General features: G+C 34.3%; 1 long non-coding RNA gene across 1 annotated transcript; it reads right to left on the reverse strand.

Moving 5' to 3' along the window:
* Nucleotides 1–7786: 7786 nt before the first annotated feature.
* LOC309665016 lies at nucleotides 7787–11854 on the reverse strand. The gene is made up of 2 exons (XR_014266158.1): nucleotides 8397–11854; nucleotides 7787–8044 (listed from the first exon to the last, which is right to left on the reverse strand). It is a non-coding gene; the product is annotated as an uncharacterized lncRNA (long non-coding RNA).
* Nucleotides 11855–17358: the final 5504 nt, after the last annotated feature.

Raw genomic sequence — 17358 nt, forward strand, 5'->3', positions numbered from 1 at the left:
CTCTGGGGCTCTGGAGCAAGGCCATTCCATCTACAACACACACGCCTTTTGAGAAAAAAATTCCGGCGTGCTTCTGGTGGAGGAGTGCCTGATGATGGGATAGCTAGGGACCATGAGACTGAACTATCCCCATGAGCTGGATCCTGTCAGATGGGCCAAGTCTAAAGATTTTCAGGTACATGAACAAGCAATCCATCATATTAAAGTTGTACCTCTGTGATCAATTATGATTAGAGCTAGAGGTCATAAATAAGCTGCATGAACAAACAGCTCAGATCTGCATATCACCCACCACTGTTGCACCAGTTTCTCAGGCCACACCTCTGGTATATAAGGAATCCTGTTTGAAGAGTGATGAAGTAAAAAGTGACACTTTCTTTACGGATGTGCCAAGTATAAGCAACATCTTCACTGAAGCTTTCTTCAGGAGTGGACTGGAAAATTAATGATGAATGAAATTTTTCCCAATGGACAGCTTCATGCTGTCCATACAACCACTCATTTTGTTGTAAAGAAAGAAAAGTGGCCTAAGATTAGAATTTATATGGTCTCATGGGCTGTGGCAAATGGCCTGGCTGGTCAGGACCCTGGGAAAAGAAAGTATGGAACGGGTCCATGGTATGAACCTATGGCAGACATAAGGGAGTGGGAACAAAGTGCGAAGACCTTTGTATGGATGCACATCTTAAAGCATGTACCACAGAAGAGACACTAATTAACAAGCAGGCAGAACACTCAGCTAGTTGATGTCAGGCAGCCTAAGTCATCAGCCACACTACTGTTGGCATGCTGTATACAAAAGAGAGTGGTCACATTGGGAGAGATGGAGACTACTCATGGGACCAACAATATGAGTTCCTATTCACTGAGGGTCATTTATATATATCTGATACTGAATGTTCAATCTGCCAGCAATAAGAGACGTGCTTAGTCCCCAGTATGACACTATTCCTCAAGGAGAACAACTGGCCAGTTGGTGGAAAATTATATATTATAGCCCTTTTAACCTGGAAAGGCCAAATATTTGTTCTACCAAAAAGAGATAAATACTGAGGATATGCATTTTCCCAACTGCTGTGTTGACCCAGCTACCACCATGACCTGGGGGCTTATAGTTTGGTTGATTCACTTGCATGAAATACCATGCAATATTGTACCAAACCAGAGGAATCAACTTATAGCAAAGGGGATATGGGAGTAAGCCAAGTTACATGGTGTCTACTGGTTGTATCAAATACCATACCACCCTTTTTTTTTTTTTTTTGTCAGCCTGATAGAGGAACGGTATGGTCTCCTGAATATGCAGTTGAAGTATCAGCTTGAAGATGCTATTACACAAGAATTAGGCACCATCCTTAGGATGCAGTATATACAGTGAATCAAAACCTTTATATGCTGCTGTGCTGCCAATGGGAAAAAGACTTGGATCCCTACAGTTCTGTCTACGCAGTGCTAGATGCCCAGGTCTCTACCTCTGGCATCACAGAACTCAGCAAAAGTCATATTGGGCACTTTGATGAGCCGTTATATTCCAGAGCTCCTTGCAGGATTATCCTGCAATATAACTGCAGGCTAGAGATGTTGATCTCTAATAAATATCTTGCATGTCAAACTCCATCTCAATCTCTGGTGCTGGAAAACTAAACTGGCAACAAGCAGTATTAAAATGTAATTGCTGGGCTTCCCTGGTGGCACAGTGGTGGAGAATCTGCCTGCCAATGCAGGGGACACGGGTACGAGCCCTGGTCTGGGAAAATCCCACATGCCGCGGAGCAGCTGGGCCCGTGAGCCACAACTACTGAGCCTGCGCGTCTGGAGCCTGTGCTCCGCAACAAGAGAGGCCGCGATAGTGAGAGGCCCGCGCACCGCGATGAAGAGTGGCCCCCGCTTGCCGCAACTAGAGAAAGCCCTCACATAGAAACGAAGACCCAACACAGCCAAAAATAAATATATATTAAAAAAAAATGTAATTGCTATACCACATATGCAATGTATATCAAAGCTTTCTTTAGAGATACATTTTATGGATATATCACAGTTGGAAGCTCCTTTAACTTTTACAATAACTCCCTGTTTGGAGCTTTCCTAGACTGATAAGAAGCAGGGCAAATGGCACTTTAGTGCATTTAAAAAGAAAAGTGACACAAATATGTCAGATTTCTAAAGATGATACATAATTAGCTTCTACTCGGTTGTCATGTGACTAGCCCAGAAAAGTCGGAATCTCAATTATGCTAGCCATGTATTATTCACTATTTAATACATTAACAATACATGAGGAGGATTGAAAATGATGGAATATAATTTCATCAAAATTGCTCTATGAGAGGGTGGAGGAGGAGGAGGAGGAGGAAGAAGAAATGGACGAGGATGAGGAAACCGTATATGGAAATGCAAATATATCTGGATGAAAAATCAAACACCCATACTCTATGTGTGTCATCTATCATTAATGTTTACTACCCTGTGCACGTCTGTGAACGAAGACTCGTGCAGAACCTTGAAGTTGCTGGAGAAAATTAACATTTCTTACATTCCAAATTTAGCCTAATGTTAATCAAATACTAACCTTGGCATCTGTCGTTTGCTGTTTTTTCAAAAATCCTAACAATGCAAATCTAGTACCTATTCTAAAAATACCATGTTTTTTTTACGACTAATATCATTTCAACAACAAAATTTATAATATAGATTATAAAATCCAGAGTTTAGAAGTTGAGGGTTATAACCATCACACCTGGATTAAAACGTATTAGATTTTTCATAAGGTACCCTTCTGCGAAGATATAGGCTCGTCTGTAAAACATGCGCACTAAACAGTAAAATGGCAAAATACCAAAGAGGCAACAGTCTATTTAACCCCAGCTGTTGCACTGGAGGCATTTTTTTTTTTTAATTTTTAAAAAAAATTTTGTTGGGAGGGGAGGTATTACCTTAAGAGCAGGAATGCAACAAAAACAAAAGCTACAATTACCATGTGAAGGGTGGTCCAGTGTGCTGCTTAAATCTAATTTATTCTCAATTAATTATTTATAATCATGTTCTCGAATGTTCAGAGAAACGAGACTCAGGGAATTAAAGTAACTTACCCAAACTCACAAAGCCGGACAGGAGAAGTGCTGGAAGTAACTCCTATGCCTGCGGCTCTGCTTCACCAGGTTAATACGTCCTGCGTGGAGGCCGTTCTCCAAAACCGCTGGAAAACTGAGGAAAAGAGAAAAGTCACTCGCTCAACAAACAAGCCCGGAATACGTACGCTTACACCTACGTCTACGTCACGTTACGTCACGTCACGTCACGTCGCGTCACGTCTCATCTACGACGGGTACCTCACGTCACGTCTCCTCTAGCACCTCCTCTACGTCCATAGCTCCACCTACGTAGATATACTGACGTAGATGTCTCACTGCTGGTCTGGGAGACGCTTTATTTAAGACAATTTGTGGAAAGTATTTTCAGAGAAAAATTGTTAAGGAGAATAGTGTCTTCTAACTACATAGCATATACTTAGGTTTTCTAGTAGTAAGTAGAAGGAGAAGGAGCTAGGAAAAATGATAAGTTTGAAATTCGTGGTGCTGAAGGAGACTGAACTTGGATCAACTGGCAAGTTTTCGAGCCTTTGTCGGTAAGTATAATATCAGAAGAGAGAGTGATGTTTGGCACTGTGGGAAATAGAAATGCACGTTGCACGGAAGAGCTCAAACAGAACATTTAGAGAACGAAATCTGGATGGAATCTGGACGATCCATTTTCTGACCGTTTCACCAATGCACTCATGTCGGAAAACTGCTTGTAAGCACCAGGGGCACACATAGAATTCTGAAGACTTTCATAGTTTGCTCTGTGTGTGGTTTTACCATAGTATACTGAGATTTATAAAGGAGGATTCTGATCTCCCTTTTTACTTAAGAAATTTTTGATTACAGGAACCTGAAAAACCTAGCCGAAACCAAAATTTACAATAGTCACCTCCTTAGGAATTATACTGAACATACAAGATAAGCATAAACAAATCTTCCAACAAAAGAGTGTCTCAATATGCATTTGTTGTTGCTCTGGGTGGTTTGAAAGTGACTAAACTAATGATGATAATGTTAATAATAGATACCATTTTAGTAGTTACCAAATATATTACTTGTCTTTGAGATATAAAAGTAATTTTCTGAAGTGAAATGGTATTAACTTATGTTTAAAGATGAGGAAATAGGTTCAGAAAGGTTAAGTGATTCTTTTTAAGAAAACGCACATGACTAATGGCAGGCCCTTCAGTTCGAGTTCTCATGCAGTCTGTTGCAGCATACTGCCTTTCTCTCTTTGAAGAAAAAAATAATTAGCAGGAAATATACTCTTTTCATAATGACCCAATAATCCAGAAAGAACAAATGCTTATCATAGTGTAAGACTCATCTTTGAGTGAAGAGGAGCTATTTTAAATAACAACAACAAAAAAACCCCTTTAGTTCATAGTAGTAGTACTAGTTTGGAGACAGCTGGTATAAGTGAAGAGCAGTATGGTAAATGTATTCAGCCCTGAAATAGCCTCTGATACTGCTCAGCTAACTTTTAATGGGTCTTGCAGCTTAGGCTGCTCTTTGCAAACCACTGAGGGTGCAGTCCTGCTGCCCTTGCATTTCTTTTATGCTCACATAACTCCCATTAACATTGCTCAAAGTTCAGGGTACCAGGAACTAAGGGCAATTTTTCTCTGCTTCCTCAATTCTCCAAAGCTTTGCAGGCATAGACATTTAGCAGCACTTTCTCAATAAGAAGGGGATATTTTGCACAGAAATAAGAAAGCTGCAGGGAAGCCGTTGCTTACTGTAGGGAACCTCTGTGTGCAGAACCACGTGACACACGGTTCTGGTAGGGCACCAGCTGCTTGGAACCACCTCAGGGCTGTATGCTATGGGAAGAGAACTCCCACTGGCTGTGTGTACACCTGATTGGCTGTATGTCAGCAATGCCTTCCAGCCCAGCAGTTCCTTTTCTAGTATTCACCAGATGCAATTAGCAGAATCAGAAGGAAGCAACTTAAAATCTGCCAAAATAGGTCAGGAACCTCATTGTTTGCCCATTAGTAATCACAGCATATATGTTTAGAGCAACAAAAGTCCTATGAAAATTATACAAAAGCATCCCTTCCCTCCTAAGTTTTGCCATAGTTCCTCATTTTGTAAACATCGTATATAAAATCTCATAAAAAAGGGGAGCCATTTCCAATTGAGATCTGTTTCTATATACAACTTAAAAAGTCGTAAGTTCCCTTTGAAAACTAATAATTGGAGAAGCCCAGGATATTAATATTAATATAAACTACAGCTTGTAGGTTAAGATGTACACATGTCTTTCCTATTTCCTCAACTTGCACTTCATCCTAATATTTTTCCTATGAATAATGATCCATAGATAGATTTTCTTAGATAAACTAAATCATGTACGGGGGTCCCCTACATACGAACCTTCAAGTTGCAAACTTTCAAAGATGTGAATGTACCTTCAGGCATGAGTGAAATTGCAGCTTGCCCTCTCTCTCCTATTGGTGATGATCCTTCAGCTCTACCATCTCCCACCTCCTCTCCCTCCTCCAGTCAGTAACTCTTCTTGCCTGTTCACTCGATGTCAACGCCTGTATGCCAGCTGTTGTACTGTACTACTGTACTTTTCAAGATAATGTACTGTAAGATTAAAAATGTTTTCTTTATTTTTTGTGTTTGTTTTTTATGTACTATTTGTGTGAAAAGTATTATAAACCTATTATAGTACAGTATTATTTAGTCAATTGCGTTAGTTGGGTACCTAGGCTAACTTTGTTGGACTTATGAACAAATTTGGACTTACGAACGCCCTCTCGGAACGGAACTCATTCATATGTAGGGGACTTAGTGTATTAAATACACTCAGTATTGTTATCTAAAAGGATGCAACACCCCTTAAAGAATGTAAACAAAACTTCACACTTAAAGCAAAATGTTGCACCTTAATTGATATTTCTGATGAATATGCTGCCTTTGAGATTTGGACTGACACGTGCATTCAACATATTTATTGTTTTCTTCTTTTTTGGCATGCAGATGTCAAAGTCTTACTAGCTAAAATGTAAATTCTGTTTCAAAGCAGAAGCAGTTGAAGAGCTTTTTAAACCTTCCTGATACACAAGTTAAGACATAAGGAAGAGGCTAGAGTAAAAGAGACAAATGGAGAGAGTACAGGTGTGTTTTTCATCACATTGCCAGAAAAAAATGCAGTTTTTCTTCACTGATTCTTCCTTTGCTTTACTTTTTTTTTTTAAACAGTGCAACATATGTTATGGTTAATCATATATAAGCCACTGGGAGAATAAATGCTGTCACAATAATTAATGGTTTAACTCAGTCTGAGTCTTTTCAGTATTAATAACCAAAATGAGACTTTTGTGTTAGTGTGAGCAGGAACATATGTTGCTTATTGCATTTTGTCTCTTAGAAATAAAAACGGTGAGCCTGCTCATTCTTCCTGGGTTTTGGTCAGTGGCTTAAGATTAGAAGCAAGCCAGAGGAATACCATCAACATCCTGTGTTCCAGTATGGATTGGTGCAGTATGCTGCCATTCTAATAGGCTTCAAACCTTACCTTTTTTGCCTCTATTCTTCAGATGGTTCAGGATAGTATAAGGGATTTCAGATATAATGAATAGTGCTTTTCATCAAACAAACATTAAGCAAACAAACAAAACTTGAGTAATAATCATCAAAGCAACTTTCGCCTATGTTTCTAGGTTTGTATCAAGAGCCCTCTTCAAAAGAATTCAACATCAAATTGTAATGTTCTTTCCTGATAGTAAAGGGATTTCTTATTATTTAAATCTGCTTTCTGTTCACCAGTCTTATAGAATGATCATCTAACAGTATAAAAAATATTTTTATTCCCCACATAAATGTAGACTATTGTTTACCCATTATGGTCTTTTTTTGTTCATGTTGATTATTTATTTAGGTTTTTTGTTGTTATTGTTCTGTTTTAAAATAGGGCCCTCATATTTTAGTGTAGCCTCATAGTTATACGGAGATTTTGATTGAAAGAAAACAATAGATAAAAGAGAGTTTGGCTACCACTCATCATTCAACCAAAAAGGTAAAATGATTCCCACCTGAAAAGAAAAAGATAGTTTCTGAAAATGCCTCTCAGAGGAGGAATAGACCCAGAAAAAAGCAATGTGCTCATTTTAGCTAATTTTATTTTTATTTAAATTAGGAAGGAAATATCAAAAGAAAATTCTTTTGGTAATGAAATGAGGAAAGCAGCAACGAGTTTAAAAAATAATGAAAGAACGAATACCCCAGGAAGAAAATATTGGTAAATTGATGAGAGTGATTGAGCTATCACTGCAATTATTGTAACAACCTTGAAGCAATGATGTGATTCATTTAGAATTATCCCATGTGAGCTAGAGCTGTGTTCCTAGCTGCTGTTACACACTGAGTGGCCTGAATCTAGTTGAGTCCCAGGAAAATAAGATTAAAATCAAAAATATCCATTTTGTAACAATACATGCAACATGGATGAATAGATTGTATGTAAACACAGCCATAACAATATAATTATGCTCATGTTAAATGTTACATGCAAAATGTTTGTTCTATTTAGTGAGTCTAGTTATTCCACGTTAATATTTCATTATCTTTATAGATAAAGGTTTTTTTTGATTTAAAAATCCTCATTCGATCATTGTTGCCAAGTAAGGTACTTAAGCTATCACAAGTGCCTTAAGCAGGACAGTGTTAATTGAAGTCAGTCATTTAAGAATCTCTTACAAAATAGTACCCAAAGTTGAAATATTCAAAAACTTTAAACTCTTTTATATTTGTATTTTAGAAAAAAACATCATCTAGGTTATTAACCTCTGCATACTTTTCTTACTTATGAAGATATAATTTTCACTTGAATGTTTGAATACTAGCTAATCCAGCAACATGATGCCTAAGAATTTTTGCTTAATTATGTACAAGATCGTATTGGATGAATAATTAGAATTTCTGGAGACTGACATTAAGACTTCAGTGTAGGGCTTCCCTGGTGGCGCAGTGGTTGAGAATCTGCCTGCCAATGCAGGGGACACGGGTTCAAGCCCTGGTCTGGGAAGATCCCACATGCCGCGGAGCAACTGGGCCCGTGAGCCACAGTTACTGAGCCTGCGCGTCTGGAGTCTGTGCTCCGCAACGAGAGGCCGCGATAGTGAGAGGCCCGCGCACCGTGATGAAGAGTGGCCCCCGCTCGCCGCAACTAGAGAAAGCCCTCGCACAGAAACGAAGACCCAACACAGCCAAAAATAAATAAATAAACAAATGTGGGGTTAAAAAAAAAAAAAAATTTAAAAAAAAAAAAAAAAAAAAAAAAAAAAAAAAGACTTCAGTGTACACTGTAGAGTAGTCATTAGTTCTTTAAAGTTATTGAAGCCAGTGGTATTTTTTCCATATAATATTCTGGTATAGTTTATGGCATTCACCATGATTAATATCTCAAATTCTTTTTATTTAACTGAGGTCAGGGGCCTTCTTTCAATGTTTATCTGCAAATCTAGAAGGACAGAAATAAATGCTATCCCTGACCCCAAAGTTGTGTAAAGCATAATGAACTCAATTCTTTTGAAAAATTGAGTCCAGAGGTCTTACTTGCTTAAGTGTGGTATTCTCTATGTATAATTTCACTTTTACTTAAATGTAAACCACCACGTCTTTAGAACTACATCTCAATTTTATATATGATTGCTGGAATCTCAGAGAAGGCTTCAGCTCACAAAACGATACATTCAGCCACAAGCAACAGAACACTTGATTATCAGTGTCCTAAACCACAAGATGACCCATTACTTAATGAGGAATCTGGAGCTGGAAAGTTGAAAGATTGTTTCAGTAGTTCATTGATATTATTAAGTTCATGTTCTCTTTCTGTCTTTTTGCTCATTCATTGTTTTGTGTGTTGGCTTTCGTTTATTGTGTTTATTGCCTGTGAATACAATGTGACTTCAACAGCTCTATACGTCATATTACCATTCAGTGAGGAAAGAATAGGAAAAAGATCTGCCAGTGAGCTATTCCATTATGTTTTTTAAAATCAGAAATAAATTTCATGTAAGTTCCCTAGAAATTTTGCTGGTTTGTCCTTATACTTCATTGATGAAAACTGAGTCACAGGGCCATCTCACTCTCAAGGAAGGTTAAGAAATTTATGGTTTTTTCCACTTCTAAAGTGTTGGTCCCAAGGGAGAAAGGGGGTGGAGTATTTTTGGAATACCTCTGCTTTTATAAGACCAAACTTGGCTCAAAGGTTATGAAATATAAAATTCACAACATATGAAGTTCTCTAACATATGAGTTAGAATATTCCTACTTATAATTTGAGGATCACAGGATAATTGCTTTATTTTCTTACTGTAATGATTCAATGAGAATTTCAGTGGTGTGGGTTTTTTTTTCCTTCTACCAAAAAGAAAAAAAAAAAGGTTTTGAAGGAGACTTATTTTAGACTTAGTCATATAATGATACATTTATACTATCAAGGTTTATTGATGTAATTTGTCACAGTTCAGCACAGTTTTTTTTTTAACTGAAAAATAGACTAGTAGATGGAATCGTGCTTAAAACCTTTTCGGGAAGAGGGAGTATTGGAAGTAAGTGGAGCTAAAACTGGACAAGATATTTCAAGAGCTAATGCTGTAACTAATAATGAGAGAGAAAAGTTACTGTTGCTTTTCTTATAGCTAGTGTCCTCACAGTTACCTTTCACACCCACAAAACTGGTAACTAATAAAAATAAAGACAGCAAACACTATTTTTTACCACTATGCTGCTGTCTCTTGAACACTGAACTGCAGAATCTGAGCTACATACCCATTTCTGTAACCTTACTCGTTATCACCAACAGCAACTATAGGATGCCGTGTGGACAACTCCCAGACACAATGATTATGAACACTTGTGATAAGTTTTGTTTTATTAACATCACGTTTTAAAAATGTATAAATGCTCTAGTTCTTTAAAATGTCTATTTTACATTTGAATAGAAAAATGAAAGTGTGAGTAAGGGAAGGGTCTTGAGTTTTCATTCTGCTTCTGCTACTATGAAAAGCTGGAAAGGTCATTAACATTTTTTGAGCACAAACAGCTTACCTATAAAATGAACTAATTCATGTGGCTAATTTTAACAGCTTTTCTCCCCAGATATAGGAAAAAAAGACTTTGATTTAGAAATTCCTAAGTCAGAAATTACCCTAATAATGCTGTTTCTGTGTGTCATATCTGATGTCATATCTCTGTGGGTAATTAAATTATTTAAAGTCTGCAGCAATGTAGATGGTTCTTCAAATTCAAAGTTACATTTAAAATTTGTATTCTGATAATATAGAAAATGCAAATAATACACAGAAACTTGGCTTTACTCCCCTTACTACTAAATGTAATGATGTTATTTGGGAAGTCTCCTAAATGTTTCTGTTTTCTGTATTAGCTTCTCACTGAACATAGGGGTTATTTATCATCACTCCTTGGAAATAATTTTAAACACTTTTAAGTGAATAAATTTTTCATTTTAAGACTGTACATCACTCATCTATTCATGTCACATAGAATGTCTAAGAACATTTTAATAGTAAATCATCTTTTGTTGATTTACTTATGGACCCTTTAAGCATTGCAGACTTTTACATACAACTTCATGAAGTTTATCTGTATTGTGTCCATTATCCAATGTAAACAGTAGTGTTCTTAGAATAAAAGAGACAAACACGTTTCTATTACATCTCATGTTATATCATCCCACAGAATGAAATATTTTTCATTTTAGGTATTATATTAAGGATATGCTGCTTTTTCCTTGTTGATGCTTCCTTCAACCATTCATAAAAGCCTACACTGATTTAAATTTTCTTAGTTCAGGGAGTTAGACATTATCTTAAGTCTGTTTTTTAACTTGATTTTGGATGTTAGAATATAGTTTCTGCAAAGCAGAGGCAGCTATTTTTCCTCCTCTTTTCAAGTGTGTTATTTTGTATATATAATATTTATTTGAAGAATTTATGCTTAAATTTTGATTATTACATGATAAGGCATTAATGATTGAACTTAGCCCCTTGATGCCAAGTGCTATATTAATTAATTAATTTCTAGACTAAATCATTTGCACAGAGAGTTCTCTGTCTCATTTACATCCAGTTACTTTTTTTTTTTTTTAACAATCTTGTCAATTGTTTAAAAGTTAACCCTTAATAACTTTGCAATACAGAGTCACCAAAAATTTTGGCTTCTCCTCTCATGAGTCTCAAAACAATATGAACAACAAAATAAATCAAATAGTATAGGATTTTAAACCAATGTATAAAATAACTATGAGTCCATGCTGATACAAATAAATGATTGGATTAATTTTAAAATGGAGAATAAACAAATCTCCCATGGAGAATTTTAAATAATTCATGTAGATACTCTATCCTTGAGAAAAAGAATCATAACTCACCACTTCTTAAGTGTAGGTTTTGCATAGTTGGGGGGGGGGGGAAATAGGTGAGGAGGAAGAGGAGGTGGAAGAGGAGGAAGAGGAAGAAGGAAAAAAACAGCAGCAGAAGGTGCTGCTGCTCTTGGCTCATATCATGGCTTACACAAAAATCAATTTGAGATGGACTGTTAGACCAAAACTTAAAATCAATAGGACAATAGAAGAAATCAGAAGTATAACTTCACAATTTTGAGTTAGACCAGATATCTTGAAGAGGACAAAGACTGTATGAACTACGAGATAAAACATTGTTAATTTGGAATTTACAAATATTCCAAACATCTATGCTCATCAAAAAGTGTAATCAATAGATATCTATTAGAAAATATTTGTAAGTCACATATCTGACTGAGAAGGAATTCTATCCACAGTATATTTTTTAAAATAAAAATCTGGAGCTTAGTAATAAGGTGAATAAACCAATGAAAATTGGAAAAATACTTAAACAGATACTTCTTAAAAGAAAAATCCAATAAATATATTAAAAATTCTCAGCATCATTAGCCAGTAAATAAATATAAATATATACAAAAATGATACAACTACATAGCCCCTAAAATAGCTAAAATGAAAACACCAAATATTCTGCAGCATGTGGAGCAAATGGACCTATAAAACTTTGTTTCAGTGTAAAATTGTACACTCATTTTGAAATCTTTTTGTTCTCTCTGTCAGTTTTCCATTTGGGATCATTTTCCTTGTTGCTGAAAAATACCCTATTCTATCCTATAGTACTTCTAGTAAATATGAATTATTTTTTAGCTTTTCTGAGGATGTCAGTGTTTCTTTAAGGGTACTTTCAAATTAGGATGAATTATCCTATTGAATTCTTTTGAGGAGATTTTTTAATCACTACTTTGAAGATATAATTAGCTTCCATTACTGGTACAAGTTAGTTATTTACAAGTTAGTTGTCTAATTTTTGATCCTTTGAAAGTAATCTGCCTTATTTTTCTGGCTCCCCAAAGAATCTTCTATTTAAATGTTTTCTGTAAAAATATGCATGTGTAATTGTGGATTTTTTTGTTTGTTTGTTTATACTGTTTGTGTTTTATAGGGTATATTTAATCTCTCCCTTGATATCTTGTATCAGTCTAAAAAGTTCTCATTCATTCTTTTCCAAATATGACTTCTCTCTCTCTCTCTCTCTCTCTCTCTTTTTTCTTTTGAGATTGTAATTAAAATATGTTAACTATTCTCATCATTTACTTTATGCCTCTTCCCTCTCTTTGATAGTTTTTTATATTCTGTCTCTCTGTGCTTCATTCTGGATATTTATTACAATCTATCTACAAGTACAGTAACTCTCTCTTTAACCCTTTCTAATCTCCTGCTAAACTCACCTATTGATTTTTAAATTTCTGCATTGTGTATTTGGGTTACATAATTTCCAATTTCTATTGAAATTTTCAAATGTGTTGTTTATATTATTCAACATATACATTTTAAAGGCTGTGTCTGTTAACAATAGTAATATTAACCTTTGTGTGTGTTTCTTCTTCCAGTTGCCTATGTTGATTTTCTTTTATGTTATCTTTTCTCTTTGCATTCATAATTATTTTATTTTGTCTCAGTGTGTTTATAGTATTAATTATAGAAATATGTTGTGGCTTTAGATATTGCCATTTTCTTCCAAAAAGGATATACATAATTTTCTGCTAGGTGACTGGGATTGCTAATAATTTGGGACCACCTCGTTCAAATTTCAACAAATGAGATGATTTGCAGCTGAGCTGCAATTCTTTAAAGGTGGTTTCCTCCATGGTACCTCTTCATGTCTTCATATATATCTGTTGGATTAATAATGATATGATAATAATAAAAGGCTTTTGTGTAGTTCTCATTATGTTCTAGGCACTCTTCTTGATGCTTTACAATCATTAACTTATTTAACTCTAACAACGCGATGAGGTAGGTAAAATTTTTATCCACATTTTACAGAGGTAACTGAGACAAAGGAAAATGAAATAATTTACCCAGAATTAGTAGTAATTATTAGAACCACTATTCAACTTCAGGTCCCATGTTTCTAAAACTACTATGCAAATGTGCCTTCCCATAAAAGATAGTTGCCCTCTTCAGCAGCTAATCACTTTGTGAGAATCAACTCAAGAAATTACTCCTCCCCAGAGCATTTGCATTCTAAGATAAGATCACCAAGGGAGGAACACAAAAGCATTTATCTCTAACCACAAGCTCTCTTATGAAAGCTTTACAACATTCTAAGTCAAGCAGTGCCATTCTGACCTCTGATGTCCCTTTCAAGTCATAAACTTCTCTTATTATAATTGTGAAATTTAAGACACTGGGAGGGAAATAATTATTTGGCAAAGGTTTTCCAGGCATATAGCAATCATACTTTATAGATAGCTAATGCTTATTATAGAATTTACTATGTGACAGCAAATCTGATGAGTCATTTACATAGAGTCTTGCATTTAATCATTAAAGTAAATCTATAATAAATATTCCCATTTAGGCAGATGAGAAACCTAAGGACTAATCATTGTATGATTTACCCAAGTCCCATAGTAAAGATATATAGCATTAAAATTAAATCTTCACCATCTTGACTCTAGAAACTGCATTTTTACCATGACACTGTACAATCTACATGATATAGACAAAGAGGTCTCTACATAGTCTAACTACATTATATGGACATAGAGGTCTCTATATATTCTATATGACATAACCACATGACCGTTACTAGTAATAGCCTTTTGCTGAGTAATTTGTCTTAAAAAATACAGTCATTTTAACATTTATTTTCCTTTTAGTACTAATGACACAGAATAGAATAAATTAAGACTCTATGTTGGCAATTAGGCACTAAAACTAGAATATAGGTTATAAGTGAGATGTCTTTCTCTAGCCTGGAAAACAAGCAGCTCAGTATCAAAATTCAATAAACCTTCGTGTTTCTTTGAAATGAAGAACCAATTAAATTTCTTTTTATAATCTGATGCCATCTCAATTCCTGTTGATATCAGAAGTTTTTTTAAAAATAAGTTGAGCTGTTTCCAACAAAGTCATAAATAACTACAGGTATAAACCTAATATTTCAATTTTGTCATGCAATAACAGAGAAAGAATCCCTATTAGTATATATACTCTTTTATTTTTCATGTATAGGCAGTTTTTTTGCCAACATAAAGTCCTGATATAGACTTAAATATTCATTAAAAAATTAATAATAGCCAAAAATTAGAATTTTTTATTATAACTATATCAATGGCTATACAAAATAAGTATTTTCCATTGATTAGGGCCCATAAACCATATTTTTAATATTCTCATTCATGGTCTAATAGGGGTAGATTTATTTGTGTCTTTTCATTAAACCCTAATGAACCTTTAATTATAATGCATTGTATCTATTCAGTAATTTTTACCTATTTTCTTGAAAATAATTTTGTCTTAAAATAGTCAAAGTCTGTGTTTTATAAGATGATACCTATGACAAAGAAAAATAACTGACAAGTAGTATTTAGTCTGTGGATGTGAGAGAGAGAGAGAGAAGAAAAGAAAGAGTGGAGAAACTCACATGATATAATGATTAAATCCCCCCCAAACAGAGTCTATTAAAGAGAGAATCCTACATCTGTACTGTGTACAATTCAGTGGAATTCATAGCCATTTAACTTCTTAAAACCAGTGTATTAGAGTGTTGAACAATAAATGAAGGATTAGCAATTTCTAGAAATCTGATTTAAATTAAATCATTGATTTGCTCTTAAGGGTTGACCTTTGACAATCTCTTAGAAAACTTAGAATAAAGCCATCTGAAAGAAGGACCTCAATGAAATACCAATAAACTTTCTAAGCTCAGTAACAACAAACATGTATTTACTAAAGAATTACTTTGATGGAAAGATATTTTTGCACTAGGAAAAAACAACTTACCTGATGAAAAAAAATAAAATAGGGGTAACTTGAATTTGATAAGACACTATCATAACGCTGACAGTGTAAGATTGCTTTTAATTATTTCTCATCATCAACTTTGGTAATTTGATTTCCTTTATGAACTTTTCAAACACAGTTATGTTAAGAACCACTTTGAAACAATTGAAATAATTACTTTTATTTAGGAAAAACTAAGTGGGAAAGTTATAATGTCTCTTGAATGTTTAGTTATATCAATATTAAACTACTAATCCAAGTTCTCTTTAATAATGAAAGAAAAGTGAACTGCCTAAATTAGACCACAGGTTTTTTTAAGGTGGATCTGAGTTACAATACTCTTAATTCTTTTAAATATGTTCATATTAAGTTTTTTTTTTTTTTTTCATTAGGTCAGAATGCCTTACAGCTATACTAATTCTCTGTTATTAAAAAAAAGTTTGAAAGCCAAGGACAATTTATCCTGTTCTTTAAAGGTCTAATTTAAAGGCAGGATTTTCAAATCAAATAACAATGACTACATACTAAGCACATATAATTAGTGTACAGGTGTATAAACTAAATTTTTTATACCATTGTAGTCTTCATTTCTTGCCATATAAAATTTGTTAGCTTCTATGATACAATAAATCTCCAATTAAAATACAAAATACATTCTTTTTTTTTTTTTTAGCCACATCACGCAGCATGTAGAACTTCCCCAACCAGGGATCGAACCCACGCCCTCTGCAGTGGAAGCACAGAGTCTTAACCACTGGACTACCAGGGAGGTCCTAAAATACAAAATTCAGATAATGGATCTTTGATGGAACAAAGATAAGAATCAGGACAATTATTCTAAGATCATTTATCTGAATTTAAATTTCCCAATATGTCTTGATATAGACTTAAATATCCCTAACCAGAACTAATAATAGCCAAAAATTAGAATTTTCTATTATAACTATTTTAATGGCTATACAAAATAATGACTCTCCATTGAGTAAGCCCTGTAAACCATGTTTTTAATATTCCTATTCATGGTCTAATAGAGGTAGATTTATTTGTATCTTTCCCCTAAACCCTTTATAGTGAAACCTTAATTATAATGCATTCATTGTATTATATATATGTAGATAATTATATATAATCATAAAGTGAATTTAAAAAACAGTTACAAATAAGGTAACTATTAATCTAACTATCTCAATAATCACTTGAAATATATCAATAGTTTTAGCACACCAGGGACCTTTGGAATGGATACAAAAAAGCAACTATATATTGTCTATAAGAAATGGATTTAAATATAATGACACAGGTTAAAAGTAAAGGTATGGATAAAAATATATATACCATGATAAGATTAATCAAAAGAAAGCTGAAAGAGCTATATTAATTTCATACAAAGCAAAGTCTAAACAAAGAAGGTTATCAGGGACAAAGAGGGCCATTATGTAAAGGCAAAGGAGTTAACTCTACAAAAAACTAACAATTCCCAATATATATGCACTCAACAACACACAGGGCTTCCAAATATTTGAGAAAGAAACTGACAGAACTGAAAAGAGAGATAGATATGTACTCTTAAATCTATAAACTACATATATTTTTGCTAACAAAGCGAAAATAATATTTCCCAATATATAAAAAATATCATTATACCTTTACAAAGCAACCAATAACTTTTGTTTATTATTATGTGCAGGTAGACCTCATTTTATTGTACTCCACAGCTATTGCATTTTTTTACAGATTTAAAAACTTAGTTTTAGCATTATCAGATGATGGTTAGCATTTTTTAGCAATAATGTATTTTTTAATTAAGATTTTTTTTAGACATAATGCAATTGTATACTTAATAGGTTACAGTATTGTGTAAACAACATATGCACTTGGAAACCAAAAATCTTGTGTGTCTTGCTTTATTGCAATATTTGCTTTATT

Source organism: Balaenoptera physalus, assembly GCF_965194825.1.
Source record: "Balaenoptera physalus genome assembly, chromosome: 7".
NCBI lineage: Eukaryota > Metazoa > Chordata > Mammalia > Artiodactyla > Balaenopteridae > Balaenoptera > Balaenoptera physalus.